Source organism: Periplaneta americana, chromosome 15, assembly GCF_040183065.1.
Source record: "Periplaneta americana isolate PAMFEO1 chromosome 15, P.americana_PAMFEO1_priV1, whole genome shotgun sequence".
In the NCBI taxonomy this organism is placed as follows: Eukaryota; Metazoa; Arthropoda; class Insecta; order Blattodea; family Blattidae; genus Periplaneta; species Periplaneta americana.
The window spans coordinates 8,529,807-8,552,826 of NC_091131.1; the positions used below are offsets into that span (position 1 = coordinate 8,529,807).

The 23,020-nt window shown below is 34.6% G+C and overlaps 1 protein-coding gene and 1 non-coding gene across 2 annotated transcripts in view; one reads left to right on the forward strand and one right to left on the reverse strand.

The window, feature by feature from the left end:
• The window catches only part of LOC138714611 (putative fatty acyl-CoA reductase CG5065), a 147,851-nt gene that overhangs the window by 74,486 nt on the left and 50,345 nt on the right, over positions 1-23,020 (forward strand). The gene's annotated exons all lie outside the window — the stretch shown is intronic.
• On the reverse strand, positions 21,445-21,517 carry TRNAF-GAA (transfer RNA phenylalanine (anticodon GAA)). Its single transcript has one exon. It is a non-coding gene; the product is annotated as a tRNA-Phe (tRNA).

A 23,020-nucleotide genomic window follows, 5' to 3' on the forward strand; every position in this document is an offset into this window, starting at 1 on the left:
TTTTCTGTGACGTTATCTCTGTACTAATATTGTTATTAATCTACTGCTATATCAATAATATTTTGTAAAACGTTTCTACATTGTCGCAGTATATAGGCGGAAGACTATGTATGGACCTATCATATTATATATGTGGTAAATCAAATATTGAATAATTATTAATTAGCAATAATAACTGTATATCGAAGTTTTTCATACTATTTTACTTATAACTTCATATTCCTGTTTTGGTACGTTCCATTAAACGTTTGTCATAAACGCAGAAAATAAAGCCTTATTTTTAACGTGTGAGCAAAACATATGTGTATCTTATCTGTCGCCTTCCATACAAGATAAGGCATGTCGGTGAGATGACCTTGTACTGTGCTTCTATTTATTACGAGCGTATCATGACCGATCGTATCTCACTCGAGGGTGCGACACTCGACCGAGTTCAAGCGAGTGATTTAACTCCAATGGAGCACTCTGCTATGTACACACCACACAACCAATGAGAGAGAAAGAGCTTTACGAGAAAACTCACATGCGAAAGGGAAGGCAAAAGAGTATTAGTGAATAGTGAGAGTAAAGAGGATAAATTTCTTACAGTCTTACTAATAGACAGTGTATAGTCTTTATACTAGACTTATGCAGAGTTGAGACAGAAAACTTTACTAATAAACCATGCAGAAGCGATGGATGTATAAACAGGCTGTAACTATACAATGGGAATTGCTTTGCAGTAGTTATATACACGAAACTCCTTGTTTAAGCGTTGTATATAGAGAAAAAATGGCCACCCCTCTAACAGCTGTTTGTATCGACTGTCATTTTATGATGATGGTTGCCTAGTAACCAAAGAAGAACACACCAAAGAGCACAGAATAATTAGAATAATATTACTGTAGCTTGTACTCTTTGACCAAAATATAGTATGGTAATCGATTAGAGCCAGTTGTACTATCGATACTAACACGCCACACTAGAGCGCTCTACCGGATGCAATAGAGAACCTCAGATATTCTATTATCACAGTCTAATACATACAGTCACGAAACATCAACACTTTTTCTGCCAACATTCGCGACACTAGCGCCCAAGCGGCAGGCAAGGCACTGGTCATAGGTTCGTTCAGCCAGCACGTGCTTTAAAGGGATGCGAGATGTTATAATAACGTTTTAATCATGCATCGGAATAAAGGCAATGTGTGCAATGACGAAAATTGCAGTAACAAGTTTAAATCTCCGAATTTGTTGTTCTTCAGATTCCCTAAAGACCAAGAGAAAATCATAACTCAGTCATAACCAATAATCCACGTTGTAGGTAGCCTACGTATTGTGTTCTATAAAACATTTATTAGTTATCAGCAGGGAACGGATTTATATGGACTAAAAATATATGAAATATGTAAATATATATGTAGTTATTTTTACCAAAATATGGAATTAAATATGGATTTTTACCAAAATATGGAATTAAATATGGACTTAAAATTATAAAAAAATGACTATGTACGTTAAATATTGGTACATTTTAATCAAACTAAACAAAAAATATAATGGACGTACCTTATCTTCCAATGTAGTTTCAACAAAACACAATTTTTATTGTCTGTTACCATAACAATAGGTTACAAACATTTCTTTCAAGTGCTGAAAAGTGAATCTTCTATTGTCTCTGAGGATAGATTTATACTGACTAAAAGAGCGTTCGACGTCACAAGAAGTAACTGGTACATAATTCAATTTCACAATGTCTGCTGGGGATAAGTCCAAGTTAATCTTCACTGTTGATTCACCACTCATCACAGCAACAACCTTTTGTAGTTCTTCATATCCAGGGTTTTTTGAAAGTACAGTGTCCACCTTAGCTCTTACTGCATCTGCAACTTTACCTCTACCACGATTCAGTTGTTCCACAGTACTATTTATAATTTCAAAACTTTCAGATAGTGAAAGGTGCCTATTTTGGAGACTTTTGAGCGTTTTTATGATGCATGAAAATGTATGCTGAATGTGAGCTAAGTCATTCTTCACACTTATGTCACAGGTAACTGTTTTCGCAGTATCAATTGAGACTGCATCTTCAGAGTCCAATGCAAGGAGAACATTGTTAATAGAGTCTATATGTTCGGCATAATATTCAACTGCTTCTAGCCATGCACCCCATCTAGTTAAAATTGGCTTTGGTGGCAATGGAATTTCAGGGTACATTTCTTTCAACACGTTAACTCTACTGGGAGCTTTGAGAAATACTTTTTTCACTGATGAAATCAACAAATCTACTTTAGGGAAATTGTCTCTGACCACTTCTGCCACACGATGAAATGCATGCGCCACACAAGTAAAATGAGTCAATTTAGGATATACAACAGATAATGCTTGTCCAGCTTTGACCATATAAGGGGCAGCATCGCTAATAAAGAATAACACATTATCGTACATAATACCCTTTGGCCACAGGATACCCATAGCTTCGTTGAACAGTTTAACTATAGTTTTGTTATTGCACTTTTCTAGAACATCACAATGTAAAAGAATTCGTTCAGAATATTGTTCACTTAACAAACCGATAACTACATTACCAACAAGTCTACCTTCTTTGTCGGGAGTCTCATCAATGGAAACCCAAATTGAACTAGCTATCTTTAATTTCATCTCTTATCTTCTGTATTGTCTCATCGTAGATGGATGGAGCATACGTCTTCCTAAGTGTTGACTCATCCGGGATTGTATGTTGAGTATATTTTTCAAGGAATTCCCTGAAGACCTTATTCTTTAGTTTGTAGAGAGGAATATCAGCAGAGATGAGAGAACGGCACAGGTCGATGTTAAACTCAGATCTTACATTCGATGTTGTTGGTTGTGTTAAAAACAATTGTCTCTGCTTGGAATTTAGTTGTTTGTTGGCCTGATGTTTACTAGTTGTAATGTGTTGTTGCACCAGGAACTTTTGTGTAGATGATACTGCACACTGACACAAATTACAAAATAATATTTTATTGTCAGTTGATAAACCATCTTCTTTAAATTCTGAAATGTAACTTGTTAGTTTTGATTTTAAATTGACTGAATGACGTACTTTTGGCATATTTACCGTCTTTATAGTATGATTTACAAAACTGAACCTATGTGTACTCTGACTGGCATTTAACTGTTGAGCTGCACAACTGAAGTCTGTTAAAAATTTTAAATTAAATTAATACAGTTTTGTAACTTACTTTCCCATTGTTGATAGGACTGCTAATTTTCAAATAACTCTGATGTTAAAGGGATTACTGAACATGTGTTTAAATCTCTATTGTTGAAATGTATTTTTAAAAGTTAATGGAATTTTGTTTTGTTTTATTGTTAAACCTAATATAATATGGACTGTTTTATATGAAATATGGAAAATATATGGAAATTAACGAAAATATGTACTAAACTCTAAAATATGGAAAAATATGGAAAATAAAAGTAGGATTTTTCAACCCTACACATTGTGAAACATAAAGATAATGCAAAATATAAATTATATTAGCTTTATAAGTAAATATGTATTTACATATAAATCCTTTCCCTGGTTATCAGTTACCTATTTGTATTTCAGGAAGGAGAGTTTAAATAAAAACAAAGTAAATACCTGTTACAGTATATTATTTTTTTGCAGAAATCATATGTGTAAATGTGTAACCATTCCGATTTTGGATAATGTATCTACAGTTTTTAATGCAAGTAATTCCATAATTTTTGTATTCGTGTTTTTTTCTTTATATTTTTCAAAAGTTGAACGTTATATTGCATTCTAGTAGGGATCATGGTGTTAATTTTTCAAGAATCCATGGAGTATTGTAATCCTTTTGCAAAATATTCACTTCTTGAATAAATCCAGACTGTGTCGATAAATTTCTGATGTGTTGGTGTAGATTCATGTGGCAGACGTATTAAGTTCTCAAGAGCCTTTTTAAATTTAATATAAAAAGCAATCTTTTCTGTAATAATTTGCATGATTGTTATTGGTGTTGATTTTACATTCCCAGTGATTATTTGAGCCGTTCAGAGCAGAAGTGGTGTAAGTCAAAATTAGGTAATGAGGTTTAAAGTAAATATTATGTAAAATACAGCGCAGAATGTTTACTTTAACCCTCATTACCCATTTTTGACTTACACCACTTCTGCTCTGAAAATAAAATTAGGCCAAAGAAGAACACACCAAAGAGCACAGAATAATTAGAATAATATTACTGTAGCTTGTACTCTTTCACCAAAATGTAGTATGGTAATCGATTAGAGCCAGTTGTACTATCGATACTAACACGCCACACTAGAGCGCTCTACAGGATGCAATAGAGAACCTCAGATATTCTATTATCTTTCGTAACGAAGTAATGACGAAACTATGACGTAGCTGTGTAACAGTTATACTGTTATACACGACGTATGTAGTGATTATTAGTAAGGAATTTACACACGACTTATAAACGAGCTACTCATTGTAAAAGTGTAAGACAGTTAAACGTCAATATATAGAGTTTTTATTAGTAAGACCGTTAGTGGATAAAAAGTGAAATATTATTAAGTGGCAAATACTTCCCCATTACGCTTATAGTGTAGCAATTTAAAACACCATATTACGTAAGACTAAACGTCAATCAAACCTCATTCTTCTATTAAAATAATCACTATTATAGCAACGTAATACACCACCACATTCATGGTAATATAGACCTTGCACAGGCAGCTGTCTAATCCGAAGTTTCCCGGTTCAAATATGACCGAGGGCAATGGATTGTGAAGGCCGAATAAATCCTTATCAATTTATTTTTTCCGGAGGGAAGTAAAACAGAATCCTGTGTCGTAGGTTTATGGCAAGCCAAAAAACCAGTCGTTAAGAGGGAATTCTAGACAACGGAGGCATATTCAAATACCAATTCCAAATTCCAGCCATAATCAAAACTATATAAACTTCCTGATGTAGTTGGAAGCCAAAGCTTCAAAAATCTTTTCTCTCTTAAAAAAAAACACACACACACACGCACATGCGAACATCAACACGAACACGTAAAAATCCACATGAAGTCTACAGTTAATCGATAGTGCTAAATATCGACCTTTATCATAACAAGAGACTTCGTCCTTAAGTTTGTATGGTTTGTGCTAACATCACGTGATTGAAACAGGCATTAAGAACACGTAAATATTCATACGAAGTCTATAGTTAATCGACAGTGCCAAATATCGTCCTTTGTCATAACTGGAGACATCATCCTTAAGCTTCTATCGTTTGTGCTAACATCACGTGATTCAAACAGGCATTAAGAACACGTAAATATTCATACGAAGTCTATAGTTAATCGACAGTGCCAAATATCGACTTTTGTCATAACAAGAGACTTCGTCCTTAAGTTTGTATTGTTTGTGCTAACATCACGTGATTGAAACAGGCATTGAGAACACGTAAAAATCAATATAAAGTTTATAGTTAATCGATAGTGCTAAATATCGACCTTTGTCATAATTGGAGACATCATCCTTAAGCTTCTATCGTTTGTGCTAACATCACGTGATTGAAACAGACATTAAGAACACGTAAAAATCCAACTTGCGCCTAGAGCCTAACCTATCAAACGATTTCACTTGAGTAAGAAGTTAGAATTTCACTCGCCAGGTGGCAGAGGTGTTACAGTTTCCGTATTAATAGAATCTTTTGACGCTAGATGGCGGCAACACTAAAGCCGAAAAATAGAGATGTGTACTGTATTGTTTTATTAAGGTTTCCTGTTTTACACTATTTCTTAAGGAACATTCAGTAAATATGTTAAATGTTAAATAACTGGCAGGTAGTATGATTATTGCACTAATCAAAATCAAGTAATTGCAAACAGAAACAAAAACCATAATTCTGGTGACAAAATGTATCCTGATTTCCTGAAATATTATGATTTAACATAATATAGGCCTACCATTTTATGAGGTCAAACGATCTGAAAATGTCGATTCCTCTACATATTCTCAAATACTTCAAAACAAAATCTCATCTATCTCCGATAGACATTAAAAGTCAGAAGATTTCAACACAAGGTCGAAAAGTTGTTTCCAATAATAATTGTTGGACAATGCAATACGTCTCACAGCAACACTTCGTTGGTGAGGAACAAAATTTCAACACATAAATCTCATAAATTAGATTCTACTTGTGTAAAAACAGGATCCACTACACTACCCATTATCTCCTGGCTTAGTTGCTTCATAGGTGGTGCCTTGTTGGTATCATGTGTGAGGTTCAGACCTGTCTTCGGACATCTGACTAATCAACAACAAAACAAGGGATATAATTATGCCTTTACTGAAATCAGACGTTCTTTCTAGGATTGGTATTTAATTTTAATATTAGGATACATTACTATTTGGAAATTTCAAGCTCATAGCAAACTTGCTCTCTGAATATCATTCAGTGGAATACCAGGGGCGTTTTAAATGAAAAAAAAATAGTAATTGATCTTACTTCTCATTGCGAATGTCATGTCATAATAATAATAATAATAATAATAATAATAATAATAATAATAATAATAATAATAATAATAATAATAATAATAATAAATCTGTAGCCGAAATTTTTCTGGTAATTTTCGATTTTCCAAAAATAATTGGTCCTAACATATATAATTAACCACCCTGAAACCGAAAATCGTTTTTTTTTAATTTTTGTTTGTATGTATGTCTGTCTGTCTGTCTGTCTGTCTGTCTGTATGTTTGTTACCTTTTCACGCGATAATGGCTGAACGGATTTCGATGAAAATTGGAATATAAATTAAGTTCGTTGTAACTTAGATTTTAGGCTATATGGCATTCAAAATACATTATTTAAAAGGGGTATTATAAGGGGGCCTGAATTAAATAAATCTAAATATCTCGCTTATTATTGATTTTTGTGAAAAATGTTACATAACAAAAGTTTCTTTAAAAATAATTTGTGATACGTTTTATTCCTTGAAAAATTTTGATAGGACACATATTTAATGAGATAAATGAGTTTTAAAATTAAAATAACTGCCTTCTAAAGCCGTGTAATGAATTAAAAAACAAATGACTTCGTCTATAAGGGGCCTTGGACAGCAACAATCGAAAGCTATGCAAGATAGCCTACAGAGAATGTTTCTGTGTTGTATGAAGTAATATCGGAAGCTAAATTAACCGATTTGTATAATTAATTATTATTTCACCATTGAAAAGTGTACTTTCTCTAGATGGACATAATGCTATAATGTTATTACGGTAACTTCTGATATAATATAATATAATATAATATAATATAATATAATATAATATAATATAATATAATATAATATAATATAATATAATATAATATAAATTATTTGAAGGGTTCATAACCATAGTGGGCCAAGCGCCATTTACTGAATACGTAGAAAACAAGGGTTAAAATTAAGTTATTACCATAATTCAAGTAAAATAAAATATACACATTAAATCTAAATGATGTCAATCTTCATTAAACTATGGTTGCATGTAATAAAAATTAAGAAACAGGTTAAAGGAATTGTCACTGCACCAAATGAGTGTCTCTGGGCCAAAATGATCGCATTTTAATTATTTGGATGCAATTTAAATTAAGTAACATATTAAACGATTTATCCTTCTATCAAACACGAATGTTCCCTGGATCAAACGTCCTATTTTAATTATGTAATTATTTTATATTTATTTGTAACGGGTGCAGCGGAGCGCACGGGTACGGCTAGTAATAATAATAATAATAATAATAATAATAATAATAATAATAATAATAATAATAATAATAGAAAATTGTTTGTATGAATTGTACTAACATCACGTGATTGTAACAGTCTTTAAGATCACTTAAATATCTACATGAAGGATACAGTGAATCGATAGTTCTAAATATCGAACTTTGTCATAACAAGAGACTTCGTCCATCAGTTTGTGTGATTTCTGTTAACATCAAGTGATTGATAGAAGCATTAAGGGAAGACTCCACTGAAAATCATGAAAATTTTTCCAATTTTTTTTAGCTATTTCACTTATTCAGAATTTATATTTTCATTTATTTTGTGAGAAATGCTGTTAGTTTATTTTATTAATATTTTTCTTAATGCTGCTAGTTTATTTTATTAATATTTTTCTTAAGAAAATAAAATAATAAAATAAACTAGCAGCATTAAGAAAAATATTAATAAAGTAAACTAGCAGCATTTCTCACAAAATAAATGCATAGAAACATGCAGCTCCCTCATAAATACTTGCAGTAAAAATTTCATCCAGACTGATTAATATTTGGCATAAGAAAGTTGGTGTTGAATCAACAAAAATGAACACAGAAAAATAGACTTGAAAATAAAATGAATATTTATGTAAATTAATATTCTCCTCCGCTACATTCATCTAGTAACTTCAGGGAGCCAACAAAAAGTTACTAGATTTGTAATCAGAAATTTTAAAAAAGAATTCTTCGATGAAAAACAATTTTGACAGCTATAGGCCAGATAGAAACGATCGGGACGAAATTGAAATACAAACTGCTGAGCCATTTATACCCGAAACCACGCTTTCAGAAGTCGAAATTGCGATAGAAAATCTGAAAAAGTACAAGTCTCCAGGTACCGATCAAATTCCAGCAGAATTAATACAAGAGGGTGGAAGTGCATTATATAGCGACATTTATAAACTTGTACTTGCTATTTGGGAAATGGAAATTGTACCAGAACAATGGAAGGAGTCCATAATTGTACTTATTTTTAAGAAGGGGGACAAAACCAACTGTGATAACTTTAGAGGAATATCACTTTTGTTGACGTCGTACAAAATTTTTTCCAATATTCTTTTGAGAAGATTCGCTTCGTACGTAGATGAAATTACTGGGGATCATCAGTGCGGTTTTAGGCGTAATAGATCGACTATTGATCAGATTTTTTTGTATTCGACAGATAATGGAGAAAAAATGGGAGTATAAGGGTACAGTACATGAGTTATTCATAGATTTCAAAAAGGCATATGACTCGGTTAAGAGGGAAGTATTATATGATATTCTTATTGAATTTGGTATTCCCAAGAAACTAGTTCGATTAATTAAAATGTGTCTCAGTGAAACATACAGCAGAGTCCGTATAGGTCAGTTTCTATCTTATGCTTTTCCAATTCACTGCGGGCTAAAGCAGGGAGATGCACTATCATCTTTACTTTTTAACTTCGCTTTAGAATATGCCATTAGGAAAGTTCAGGATAACAGGCAGGGTTTGGAATTGAAAGGGTTACATCAGCTTCTTGTCTATGCGGATGACGTGAATATGTTAGGAGAAAATCCACAAACGATTAGGGAAAACACGGGAATTTTACTGGAAGCAGGTAAAGCGATCGGTTTGGAAGTAAATCCCGAAAAGACAAAGTATATGATTATGTCTCGTGACCAGAATATTGTACGAAATGGAAATATAAAAATTGGAGATTTATCCTTCGAAGGGGTGGAAAAATTCAAATATCTTGGAGCAACAGTAACAAATATAAATGACACTCGGGAGGAAATTAAACGCAGAATAAATATGGGAAATGCGTGTTATTATTCGGTTGAGAAGCTTTTATCATCTAGTCTGCTGTCCAAAAATCTGAAAGTTAGAATTTATAAAACAGTTATATTACCGGTTGATCTTTATGGTTGTGAAACTTGGACTTTCACTCTGAGAGAGTAATATATGTTAAGGGTGTTTGAGAATAAGGTGCTTAGGAAAATATTTGGGGCTAAGCGGGTTGAAGTTACAAGAGAATGGAGAAAGTTACACAACGCAGAACTGCACGCATTGTATTCTTCACCTGACATAATTAGGAACATTAAATCCAGACGTTTGAGATGGGCAGGGCATGTAGCACGTATGGGCGAATCCAGAAATGCATTTAGAGTGTTAGTTAGGAGACCGGAGGGAAAAAGACCTTTAGGGAGGCCGAGACGTAGATGGGAGGATAATATTAAAATGGATTTGAGGGAGGTGGGATATGATTATAGAGATTGGATTAATTTTGCACAGGATAGGGACCGATGGCGGGCTTATGTGAGGGCGGCAATGAACCTTCGGGTTCCTTAAAAGCCATTTGTAAGTAAGTACTTTAAATTCCACGTCCCCTTCCAGCCTTAATTTAAAAAGTGTAAACATACGAGTATTTGTAATCAGAATTGAGCTGAATGCATTTGGGGTATGAAAATATAAATTCTGAATAAGTGAAATAGCAAAAAAAATTTGGAAAAATTTTCATGATTTTCAGTGGAGTCTTTACTTAACTAGATGTAAAGTTCCGTATAAAATACAGTCAATCAATTGTGCTAAATATCGACCTTTGCCATAACAAGATAGTTCGACCGTAAGTCTGTATGGTTTGCGCTAGCATCATGTGATGGAAACAGTCATTAGCAGGGAAAGGATTTATATGTAAATACATATTTACTTATAAAGCTAATATAATTTATATTTTGCATTATCTTTATGTTTCACAATGTGTAGGGTTGAAAAATCCTACTTTTATTTTCCATATTTTTCCATATTTTAGAGTTTAGTACATATTTTCGTTAATTTCCATATATTTTCCATATTTCATATAAAACAGTCCATATTATATTAGGTTTAACAATAAAACAAAACAAAATTCCATTAACTTTTAAAAATACATTTCAACAATAGAGATTTAAACACATGTTCAGTAATCCCTTTAACATCAGAGTTATTTGAAAATTAGCAGTCCTATCAACAATGGGAAAGTAAGTTACAAAACTGTATTAATTTAATTTAAAATTTTTAACAGACTTCAGTTGTGCAGCTCAACAGTTAAATGCCAGTCAGAGTACACATAGGTTCAGTTTTGTAAATCATACTATAAAGACGGTAAATATGCCAAAAGTACGTCATTCAGTCAATTTAAAATCAAAACTAACAAGTTACATTTCAGAATTTAAAGAAGATGGTTTATCAACTGACAATAAAATATTATTTTGTAATTTGTGTCAGTGTGCAGTATCATCTACACAAAAGTTCCTGGTGCAACAACACATTACAACTAGTAAACATCAGGCCAACAAACAACTAAATTCCAAGCAGAGACAATTGTTTTTAACACAACCAACAACATCGAATGTAAGATCTGAGTTTAACATCGACCTGTGCCGTTCTCTCATCTCTGCTGATATTCCTCTCTACAAACTAAAGAATAAGGTCTTCAGGGAATTCCTTGAAAAATATACTCAACATACAATCCCGGATGAGTCAACACTTAGGAAGACGTATGCTCCATCCATCTACGATGAGACAATACAGAAGATAAGAGATGAAATTAAAGATAGTTCAATTTGGGTTTCCATTGATGAGACTCCCGACAAAGAAGGTAGACTTGTTGGTAATGTAGTTATCGGTTTGTTAAGTGAACAATATTCTGAACGAATTCTTTTACATTGTGATGTTCTAGAAAAGTGCAATAACAAAACTATAGTTAAACTGTTCAACGAAGCTATGGGTATCCTGTGGCCAAAGGGTATTATGTACGATAATGTGTTATTCTTTATTAGCGATGCTGCCCCTTATATGGTCAAAGCTGGACAAGCATTATCTGTTGTATATCCTAAATTGACTCATTTTACTTGTGTGGCGCATGCATTTCATCGTGTGGCAGAAGTGGTCAGAGACAATTTCCCTAAAGTAGATTTGTTGATTTCATCAGTGAAAAAAGTATTTCTCAAAGCTCCCAGTAGAGTTAACGTGTTGAAAGAAATGTACCCTGAAATTCCATTGCCACCAAAGCCAATTTTAACTAGATGGGGTACATGGCTAGAAGCAGTTGAATATTATGCCGAACATATAGACTCTATTAACAATGTTCTCCTTGCATTGGACTCTGAAGATGCAGTCTCAATTGATACTGCGAAAACAGTTACCTGTGACATAAGTGTGAAGAATGACTTAGCTCACATTCAGCATACATTTTCATGCATCATAAAAACGCTCAAAAGTCTCCAAAATAGGCACCTTTCACTATCTGAAAGTTTTGAAATTATAAATAGTACTGTGGAACAACTGAATCGTGGTAGAGGTAAAGTTGCAGATGCAGTAAGAGCTAAGGTGGACACTGTACTTTCAAAAAACCCTGGATATGAAGAACTACAAAAGGTTGTTGCTGTGATGAGTGGTGAATCAACAGTGAAGATTAACTTGGACTTATCCCCAGCAGACATTGTGAAATTGAATTATGTACCAGTTACTTCTTGTGACGTCGAACGCTCTTTTAGTCAGTATAAATCTATCCTCAGAGACAATAGAAGAACATTCACTTTTCAGCACTTGAAAGAAATGTTTGTAACCTATTGTTATGGTAACAGACAATAAAAATTGGTTTTGTTGAAACTACATTGGAAGATAAGGTACGTCCATTATATTTTTTGTTTAGTTTGATTAAAATGTACCAATATTTAACGTACATAGTCATTTTTTTATAATTTTAAGTCCATATTTAATTCCATATTTTGGTAAAAATCCATATTTAATTCCATATTTTGGTAAAAATAACTACATATATATTTACATATTTCATATATTTTTAGTCCATATAAATCCGTTCCCTGGTCATTAGGAACTTGTAAAAAAATTCATATGATGTCTACAGCTAGTACATAGTGCTAAATATTGACCTCCTTCATAACAAATGAATTCGTCCTTAAGTTTGTATGGTTTCTGGTAACATCACGTGATTGAAACAGAATTAAGAACTCGCAAATGTCCATATGAAATCTACAGCTAATCGATAGTGCTAAATATCGAATTTGTCATAACAACAGACTCTGTGCATAAGTTTGTATGCATTGTGCTAACATCACGATATTGAAACAGCCATTAAGAAGACGTAAAAAACCCTATAAAGTTTATAAATAATCGATAATTCTATCAACTTTGTCATAACAAGAGACATCCTCCGTAAGTTTGTATGGTTTCTGCTGGCATCACGTAAGTGCAACAGAAATAAAGAACACGTAAAAATCCATATAAAGACTATTGTTAATCGATAGTGCCAAACATCGACCTTTGTCGTAACATGAGATATCGTACAAAGTCTGTATTGTTTCTGCTAACATGACGTAATTGAAACAATCTTTAAGAACATGTAAATATCAATATGAAATTGCTAGCTAATCGATAGTGTTAAATATCGACGTTTGTCGTAACAAGAGACTTCTACCATAAGTTTGTATGGTTGTGCTAACATCACGTGATTGAAACAAGCATTAAGAACATGTAAAAATCAATATAAAGACTATAGTTAACCGATAGTGCTAAATATCGAACTTTGTCACAACAAGAGACTTCGTCCTTAATTTTGTTTGGTTTGTGTTAACATCACGTGATTGAAAGAGGCATTAGGAACACATACAAATCCATATCAAGTCACCGCTAATCCATAGTCCTAATATGGAACTTTGTTAAAATAAAAGACTTCGTGGATAAGTTAGTATCGTTTCTGCTAACATCACGTGATTTTAACAGGAATAATTAGGAACACGTAAAAATTCATATAGAGTCTATAGTTAATCGAAATTGTTTAATATCGACCTTCGTCATAACATGAGACTTCGTGCGTAAGTTTGTATTGTTTGTGCCAGGAACACCTTATGAAAATAGGGATTAAGAACACATAAAAATCCATATGATTTTCACAGCCAACCGATAGTGCTCAATATCGACCATTGTCATAACAAGAGACTTCGTATTTTTATGTTTGCATGGTTCGTGCAAACATCACGTCATTGAAACAGACCTTGCAAAAGAAAGTAAATATCAATACCTTAAAAACAATATAGGCTACTTTGCATACTTCCACTCGGAAATGAGTTTTGGAATAATATTCTGGGGAAATTCCACAGATAGTAACAGTATATTTCTATTACAAAAAAGAGTAATTAGAATAATAGTAGGTGCCAAATCTACGGAATCGTGTAGGATTATTAAAAAAAAAACTACAAATAATGTCCATGGCTTGTCAGTATATCTTTTCATTAATAATCTTTCTCGCATGTAATCGTGAAAACTTTGTACCTAATTCAACAGTTCATAGCATAAATACACGTCAAAAAATGACTTTCATACTCCATCGGCAAGTCTATCGTGCTATCAAAAAGGAGTGCGTTATATGGCAGTAAAAATTTTTAATAGCTTCCCTATCGATATAAAAAATGAAACTCAAAACATAAAATTATTTAGGATCAAATTAAAGAAGTACCTAATTTCTCACGCCTTCTATTCTGTAGGTGAATTCATGACATTCAATAACACTTCAAGAAATTGATACTAAAACTTTGTGTTGTACTAGTAGACTATATTGTAAATCTCGTCTGTATATATTTCATCTATACTGTGACTATAAATTAAGACTTTATAATAGTATTAAGTTTTTTGACTTGTTCCATATTCTAGCTGTAAGCAATGTACGAATACCATGGAATGTTAATAAATACAAAACAATACAATTAAGAACACGTAAAAATTCATATGAAATCTCCAGCTAATCGGTAGTGCTTAAAATTGGCCTTTGTCATAACAAGAGTCTTCGTCCATAAGTTTGTGTGGTGTGTGGTAACAACACGTGATGAAAACAGGCATTACGAACACGAAAAAATCCATATGAATCCTAAAGCTAATCGATAGTGCTAAATATCGAACTTTGTCAAACAAAGGATTTCGTGCATAAATTTGCATGGTTTGTGCTAACATCAAGTGATGGAAAGAGACATTAAGAACACGTAAAAATCCGTATGAAGGCTACAGCTAATCGATAGTGCTAAATATCTATATTTGTCATAACAGGAGAATTCGTGTGTCAGTTTGTATAGTTTGTGCTAACAACATGTGATGAAAACAGGCATTAAGAACACGTAAAAATCCATATGACGTCTACTGCTAATCGATAGAGCTCAATATCGAACTTTGTCATAACAAGAGACTTCGTCCATAAATTTGTATAGTTTGTGGTAACAACACGTATAGAAAAAGGCTTTAAGAACACGTAAAAATCCATATGAAGTCTACAGCTAATCGATAGTCCTAAATATCGATCTGTGTCATAACAAGAGACTTCGTGCATAAATTTGTATAGTTTGTGCTAACCACACGTATAGAAAAAGGCTTTAAGAACACGTAAAAATCCATATGAAGTCTACAGCTAATCGATAGAGCTCAATATCGACCTTTGTCATAACAAGAGACTTCGTGCATAAGTTTGTATGGTTTAAGCCAGCCGTGGCGAAAATGTGACTCACGAGCACATTGTGGCTCGCAATGATAGCTATGCGCGTCCTACCTCCCCGAACCCCCACCCTCTCACTCACTGGAGTCAAACTCCGTTCCATTTCCTTATTTGTCTCTGACCTCTGTGTGGCGTATCGCCGCAATGTCTCCCTCGAAACCATGTACCTCTACAAAAACGAAAGTTTCAAGTAGGATGGGAGGACGCATTTTTTTGCTGCCAATATGAGGAGAATATTAAATGTATGATTTGTTCACAAGTATTACGAGGAAAACGGTTGTATAATATAAAATTACATTATACTACATGTTACTCATGAAACATTAAACGGTTAAGTGTTATTGTTGATGTTTTCATCATCATCATCATCATCTCTGTACGTCGATCCTTTTTCAGCAGATATACGAATAATGCGGTTAGCTCTTCAATTTGAACTCACTGATTTACTATGTGATGTCAAATGAAAGCTAGGTGTAAGGATTTGACAAATATTGAACTTTCAAATCTTTGCCAAAAAATAAATATCCAAAGCTTCGTTCTTTCGCTTGCTCTGTTGAAGCCATGTTCGCTACAACTTACGTTTGTGAAAAATTATTTTCAACAATGAAAACAGTAAAAACCAAATTTAGATCACGACTGACAGACAAATACCTTCGTGATCAACTACGACTGGCAGTAAGTGACATAGTTCCTGATTTTGAAACTCTGTCGCAGAGACATTCAGAAGACAGTTAATTTTAGGTTGTGATATTGTTCATTTATTGTTAATTTCTTTCTTCGTCACACGTGCTAAACATTAGTTTGTAGCCTTGTACTGTATAAAATTATATTTAAGTGCTTGACGTAAGGAAAATGAAAATCCGATAATGTCAGACAGTTGCTTCACTTCCCCTTCGGGTGTCCGCTTCCCTCCATAGGTGCTATGCACGTTGCAAGTTACACAGTGGCTCGGCGCACGATCACATTTTCGCCACGGCTGGTTTATGCTAACAACACGTATAGAAAAAGGCTTTAAGAACACGTAAAAATCCATATGAAGTGTACAGCTAATCGATAATGCTCAATATCGACTTTTGTCATAACAAGAGACTTCGTGCATAAGTTTGTATGTTTTCTGCTAACATCACATGATTGAAACAGACGTTAAGAACACGTAAAAATTCATATGAATTGTACAGCTAATCGATAGTATTCAATATCGAACTTTGTCGTAACAAGAGACTTCGTCCATAAGTTTGTATGGTTTCTGCTAACATCACGTGATTGGAACAGGCTTTTAGAACACGTAGAAATCCATATGAAGTGTACAGCTAATCGATAATGCTCAATATCGACCTTTGTCATAACAAGAGACTTCGTGCATAAGTCTGTATGTTTTCTGCTAACATCACATGATTGAAACAGACGTTAAGAACACGTAAAAATTCATATGAATTTTACAGATAATCGATAGTGCTAAATATGGACCTTTGTCATGACAAAAGACTTCGTCCTGAAGTTTGAATGTTTTGTGCTAATGGCACGTGATTGAAACAGGCATTAAGAACACCAAAAAATCATACAAAGTCTACAGCTAGTCGATAGTGCTCAATATCGACCTTCGTCATAACAAGAGACTTCGTGCATAAGTCTTTATAGTTTGTGCTAACAACACTTTATGAAAAAAGGCCTTAAGAACACGTAAAAATCCATATGAATTGTACAGCTAATCGATAGTATTCAATATCGAAGTTTGTCGTAACAAGAGACTTCGTCCATAAGTTTGTATGGTTTCTGCTAACATCACGTGATTGGAACAGGCTTTAAGAACATGTAGAAATCCATATGAAGTCTATAGATAATCGATAGTGCTAAATATCGACCTTTGTCATAAAAAACACTCACTCTCATAGCTACATTACAATACAAATTCATATGAATTTAGCTGATTGATGTCCGGGTTAGGCCGATAAATTTCTTATCGTAGATTCCTCTGGGAGAGTAGGAAATCTGTGGTTCCCGTGTCGTAGGTTCACGGCACGTAAAAGGACCCTTGCTCTCATACAATGATCGAAGGAAAATTCGTTGGCGAATTCTCTCCCTTGTTAAATGGGGACGTCAAATAAACTCTGCAGTAATAACAGTCGTTAAATGTATTACCACCACCACCAACACGTTCATACAGAAATACGCATTCATATATATGCAGAATTATTCTTTTTCCTAAACAGATGGAATACATCTCCGGCTCTCCGAAACTGATTCTTTTAACAGTGACATTAACGCCATAGTATTGAAAAATTCCCATTAGGAAAGTTCAGGATAACACAGAGGGTTTGGAATTGAACGGGTTACATCAGCTTCTTGTCTAAACGGATGACGTGAATATGTTAGGAGAAAATCCACAAACTATTAGGGAAAACGCGGAAATTCTACTTGAAGCAAGTAAAGAGATAGGGTTGGAAGTAAATCCCGAAAAGACTAAGTATATGATTATATCTCGTGATTAGAATATTGTACGAAATGGAACTATAAAAGTTGGAGATTTATCCTTCGAAGAGGTGGAAAAATTCAAATATCTTGGAGCAACAGTAAGAAATATAAACGACACTCGGGAGGAAATTAAACGCAGAATAAATATGGGAAATGCTTTTATTATTCAGTTGAGAAGCTTTTGTCATCTAGTCTGCTGTCAAAAAATCTGAAAGTTGGAATTTATAAAACAGTTATATTACCGGTTGTTCTGTATGGCTGTGAGACTTGGACTCTCACTTTGAGAGAGGAACAGAGATTGAGGGTTTTTGAGAATAAGGTTCTTAGGAAAATATTTGGGGCTAAGAGGGATGAAGTTACAGGAGAATGGAGAAAGTTAGACAACGCAGAGCTGCACGCATTGTATTCTTCACCTGACATAATTAGGAACATTAAATCCAGTCGTTTGAGATGGCCAGGGCATGTAGCACGTATGGGCGAATCCAGAAATGCATATAGAGTGTTAGTTGGGAGGCCAGAGGGGAAAAGACCTTTGGGGAGGCCGAGACGTAGATGGGAAGATAATATTAAAATTGATTTGAGGGAGGTGGGATATGATGGTAGGGACTGGATTAATCTTGCTCAGGATAGGGACCAATGGCGGGCTTATGTGAGGGCGGCAATGAACCTCCGGGTTCCTTAAAAGCCAGTAAGTAAGTAAGTATTGAAAAATTCAGGAAAATGTGCGCTGCAAGAATTATATTGTTTGGAATGTAGCTGTGCCTAAGTGTAGGTTGTAGGCCTATACTTACGGTATAGGCACCACAAAAATACATGTTTATTAATAAAGTTACCTGCATTGTAAAGCATGGTTACATCTTATTTAAATACAAACGTAAACAGTAAACATGCGTTGAAAGCGTGCCAAGTGCATCAGCGATCGGGTTTACATATTTGTTCGTGACAGAAATCTCTGAAATGTTGGACAATTGCATAAAAGATGTGAAGTCAGCCACTGTTTAAAACCAGACACTGTGTTGAAACAAGAGAACAAACGATACACGTGGCGTTTGTATGGCCACAAGTACTGTACTATCTAGTTCTTATTGCATAAAACGTCTGCAGTCCTGATTCATATTGTGAAATAATGCAACACGCAAGCCAAAGACACGGGCAATATCGTGTTGAGGTGATCAATGAAATTTAGTCAACAAATGTTTACACTTTGTCATCAAAGCGAATTCCGCTTAGAAGGCGACGACGAACTTGGATATTATAAGTTAATATTTGTCGGCTGTTTGAAAATTTCACGGTTTGACATATTACAGAGTGATTTATATAGAACTGACACATTTCTTTCTTTAATTATTCCGTTGGAAATTCATTCAATGACCCAATTTTAGCACCCAATTAAGCAGAATGTTCTGGAGTTTCGATTCCTTGTCACTAGATGCGCAGATGTTTATGTTTTATTCCTATTGTTGGCAGCACTTACCCAATTTTAGCACCCAATTAAGCAGAATGTTCTGGAGTTTCGATTCCTTGTCACTAGATGCGCAGATGTTTATGTTTTATTCTTATTGTTGGCAGCACTGACCCAATTTTAGCACCAAATTAAGCAGAATGTTCTGGAGTTTCGATTCCTTGTCACTAGATGCGCAGATGTTTATGTTTTATTCTTATTGTTGGCAGCACTGACCCAATTTTAGCACCAAATTAAGCAGAATGTTCTGGAGTTTCGATTCCTTGTCACTAGATGCGCAGATGTTTATGTTTTATTCTTATTGTTGGCAGCACTGACCCAATTTTAGCACCAAATTAAGCAGAATGTTCTGGAGTTTCGATTCCTTGTCACTAGATGCGCAGATGTTTATGTTTTATTCCTATTGTTGGCAGCACTGACCCAATTTTAGCACCCAATTAAGCAGAATGTTCTGGAGTTTCGATTCCTTGTCACTAGATGCGCAGATGTTTATGTTTTATTCCTATTGTTGGCAGCACTGACCCAATTTTAGCACCAAATTAAGCAGAATGTTCTGGAGTTTCGATTCCTTGTCACTAGATGCGCAGATGTTTATGTTTTATTCCTATTGTTGGCAGCACTTACCCAATTTTAGCACCAAATTAAGCAGAATGTTCTGGAGTTTCGATTCCTTGTCACTAGATGCGCAGATGTTTATGTTTTATTCCTATTGTTGGCAGCACTGACCCAATTTTAGCACCCAATTAAGCAGAATGTTCTGGAGTTTCGATTCCTTGTCACTAGATGCGCAGATGTTTATGTTTTATTCCTATTGTTGGCAGAACTGACCCAATTTTAGCACCAAATTAAGCAGAATGTTCTGGAGTTTCGATTCCTTGTCACTAGATGCGCAGATGTTTATGTTTTATTCCTATTGTTGGCAGCACTAGATGCGAAGATGTTTATGTTTTATTCCTATTGTTGGCAGCTGTTTTCGACATTTTGTGTCAACGTGAAAATGCAGTACACATTAAATCAACGACTCTTCCTTGTGAAGCAATACTGGATTACGAATTCAATTACAGCTACTCAAAGGGCATACCAGAGAGAATTTGGTGTTCGCAATCCTCCCAAAAGAAACACAATACTGGGACTGGTAAACAAATTGGAAACAACTGCATCTCTGATGAGTGAAAAAGGGCAAGCATCGTTCATCTAGGCTTCCCACGGTTGTTGTTGACGTAAGAGCACGACTGGAGCAGTCACCCAAAAAATCATTAAGACGTTTGTCGCAGGAGACAGGGTACACCTACTGAATGTGTCAGAGAGCTGCGAAAAGTTTCTTCGACGACCGAATAATTTCTAGGAATCTGTGGCCACCGAGATCTCCGGATTTGACAACGCCGGACTTCTTTCTATGGGGTTACTTAAAAGACAGGGTTTACGCCACACGTCCCCAGACATTGGACGATCTGAAGCACAACATCACACAGGAGCTTCAAGCTATTGACAACAGAGTCCTCCAACGAGTGGCCGGCCAGTAACATGGAACGACGTATTGAGTTGTGCTTTATGCAGGATGGAGGACATTTTCAACATTTGCTATAGAGGTAAATAATCTCCCAAAATTCCTCTACATTTTAGGTATAAGAAGTTGTCGCTAGCACAATTCGTTTTGAAACAATTAATGAAAGACATGTGTCAGTTCTATATAAATCACTCTGTACAATCCGCATATGACATGGGAATCGTGTCAACAATAACACCATTGTTAGCGTTTCCCATTAGACGAACTGTTTTAATGCACCTTGGTAACCACCGGCGTAGCTAAGGTCATAGAGCGTTTGTCTGCTAATCGGGAGTTGTGCTTAGGGCGCGGGTTCGATTCCCGTTTGGGCTGATTAACTGGTTGAGTTTTTTCAGACGTTTTCCCTAACCGTAAGACGAATGGCGAATCCTCGGTTTCAATCTCCCTAAATACCATCTTGCTATCACCAATTCCAACGACGCTAAATAGTCCAGTAGTTGATACAGCGTCGTTAAATAACCAAGTAAAGAAATGGACCTTGATTTATCCGTAACTCACAACTACATAGAGAACTTGGATTATACATTATACAGTGTGTATAAAATAGCTAATTATATAGCCTATATATTGCACCGAGATCATTTATAAAATTTACATAAATGTAAAAATATAGTATATGAGAATTCGATTTGTTTCTCATAAGCGTAATGGCAATGATTATTAGAGGAGAAAATTCGCTCCGGCGCCGGGAATCGAACCCGGGTCCTTGATTCTTCGTACCAAGTGCTCTAACCACTGAGCTACGCCGAAGTTCAATCCGCAGCACCGGATCGAATCCCTCTCCTTAAGTGTTTTCTCTTTGTGGCCTGACTCCAAGTGCGACATGTATGTTCACATATATTAAGACAACTGCCATTATACAAGGAGCGCACTCAATTGAGTGACTTGGTGGCCTGGATTCCACAGTAATATGCACTTGGTACATAGAACCAAGGACCCGGGTTCGATCTCCAGCGCCGGAGCGAATTTTTCTCCTCCAATGATCATTGTTACAGTAACAGATACAGACGCGGACAAATTATTAACAAAATTGACGATTTTTATGATAATTCTGTTTACAAAATTTGACTTTTCAATTTAGACTACATTCGACAATTTTGGATATTTCCATCATTACAGTAGACAGAAATATGCAAAAATGTCAACTGTAGTTTAAATTGAAGAGTCAAGTTTTGTAAAATTATATAATAAAAGTGTTCAATTTTGCTAATAATTTGTAAATTAGCAAAATTGTCAACTGCATTGAAGAGTCAAATTTTGTAAAAATGTAAAACAAAAATCTTCAGATTTGCTAATAATTTCGAAATATCCAAAATGTCAACTGTAGTACAAATTGAAGAATTGAATTTTGTAAAAATATACAACAAAAACCTTCAGTTTTGCTAATAATTTGTAAATATGCAAAAATATCAATTGTAGTCCAAATTGAGGAGTTAAATTTTGAAAAATATACAATACAAATCTTCAATTTTGCTAATAATTTGGAAATACACAAAAATGTTAACTGTAGTCTAAATTGAAGAATCATATTTTGTAAAAATATATAATAAAAATCTTAAATTTTGCTAATAATTTGTCCACGTCTGTATATTGTGTAGGACCAAAAAATTAATCTTTATGTATTTTCTTCAGTGATCCGAACAGGTGCCAATCACATGATAAATCCTGGCAAAGGCCTGTGGTAGCACTTTCCAGCCAAATTTATTAAGGGGTATCTCGTGTGGTTTTCGCACAGTGAGAACGAAAGTTGCCATGAATGACAATGATGCAGTACTGCAGTATTCCACTTAATCGAAAAGAAAATTTATTAATATCGGCCCTTACAAATTTTTCCACCTGCCGCTGAATTTTTAGCTCGTTGGCGGCGGTGGATTGACATGCAGCATGTGGCACGCTAGAAACTAAAAGGGGTCCATATTTAAATGATTTACAGCACGAGATAAAACAGTTTTCCTGAAATTGTGTGCTAGATGCCTTCTATAAATTTCAGAACCACACTAAGCAGTTCGTTTGTTCGCTGTCCATAGCATTCGAGACACTGATCTCTTGCATCTTCGTATTCTTTTGCTAATTGATGATAAAGACAAATAAAGGAAGTGAAAAATATAACTTGTGTATTAAAGTAAGAGTCTCTAGAATACTTTAGAAGTATTCATAGCCTTAGCGGCGGAACGCGGTAACCTGAATCGGGACTCGGGTCTCCAAGGCCCGTAACACACTTGAAGAGTTTTCGCTAGCGAGAAATGTGTTGCG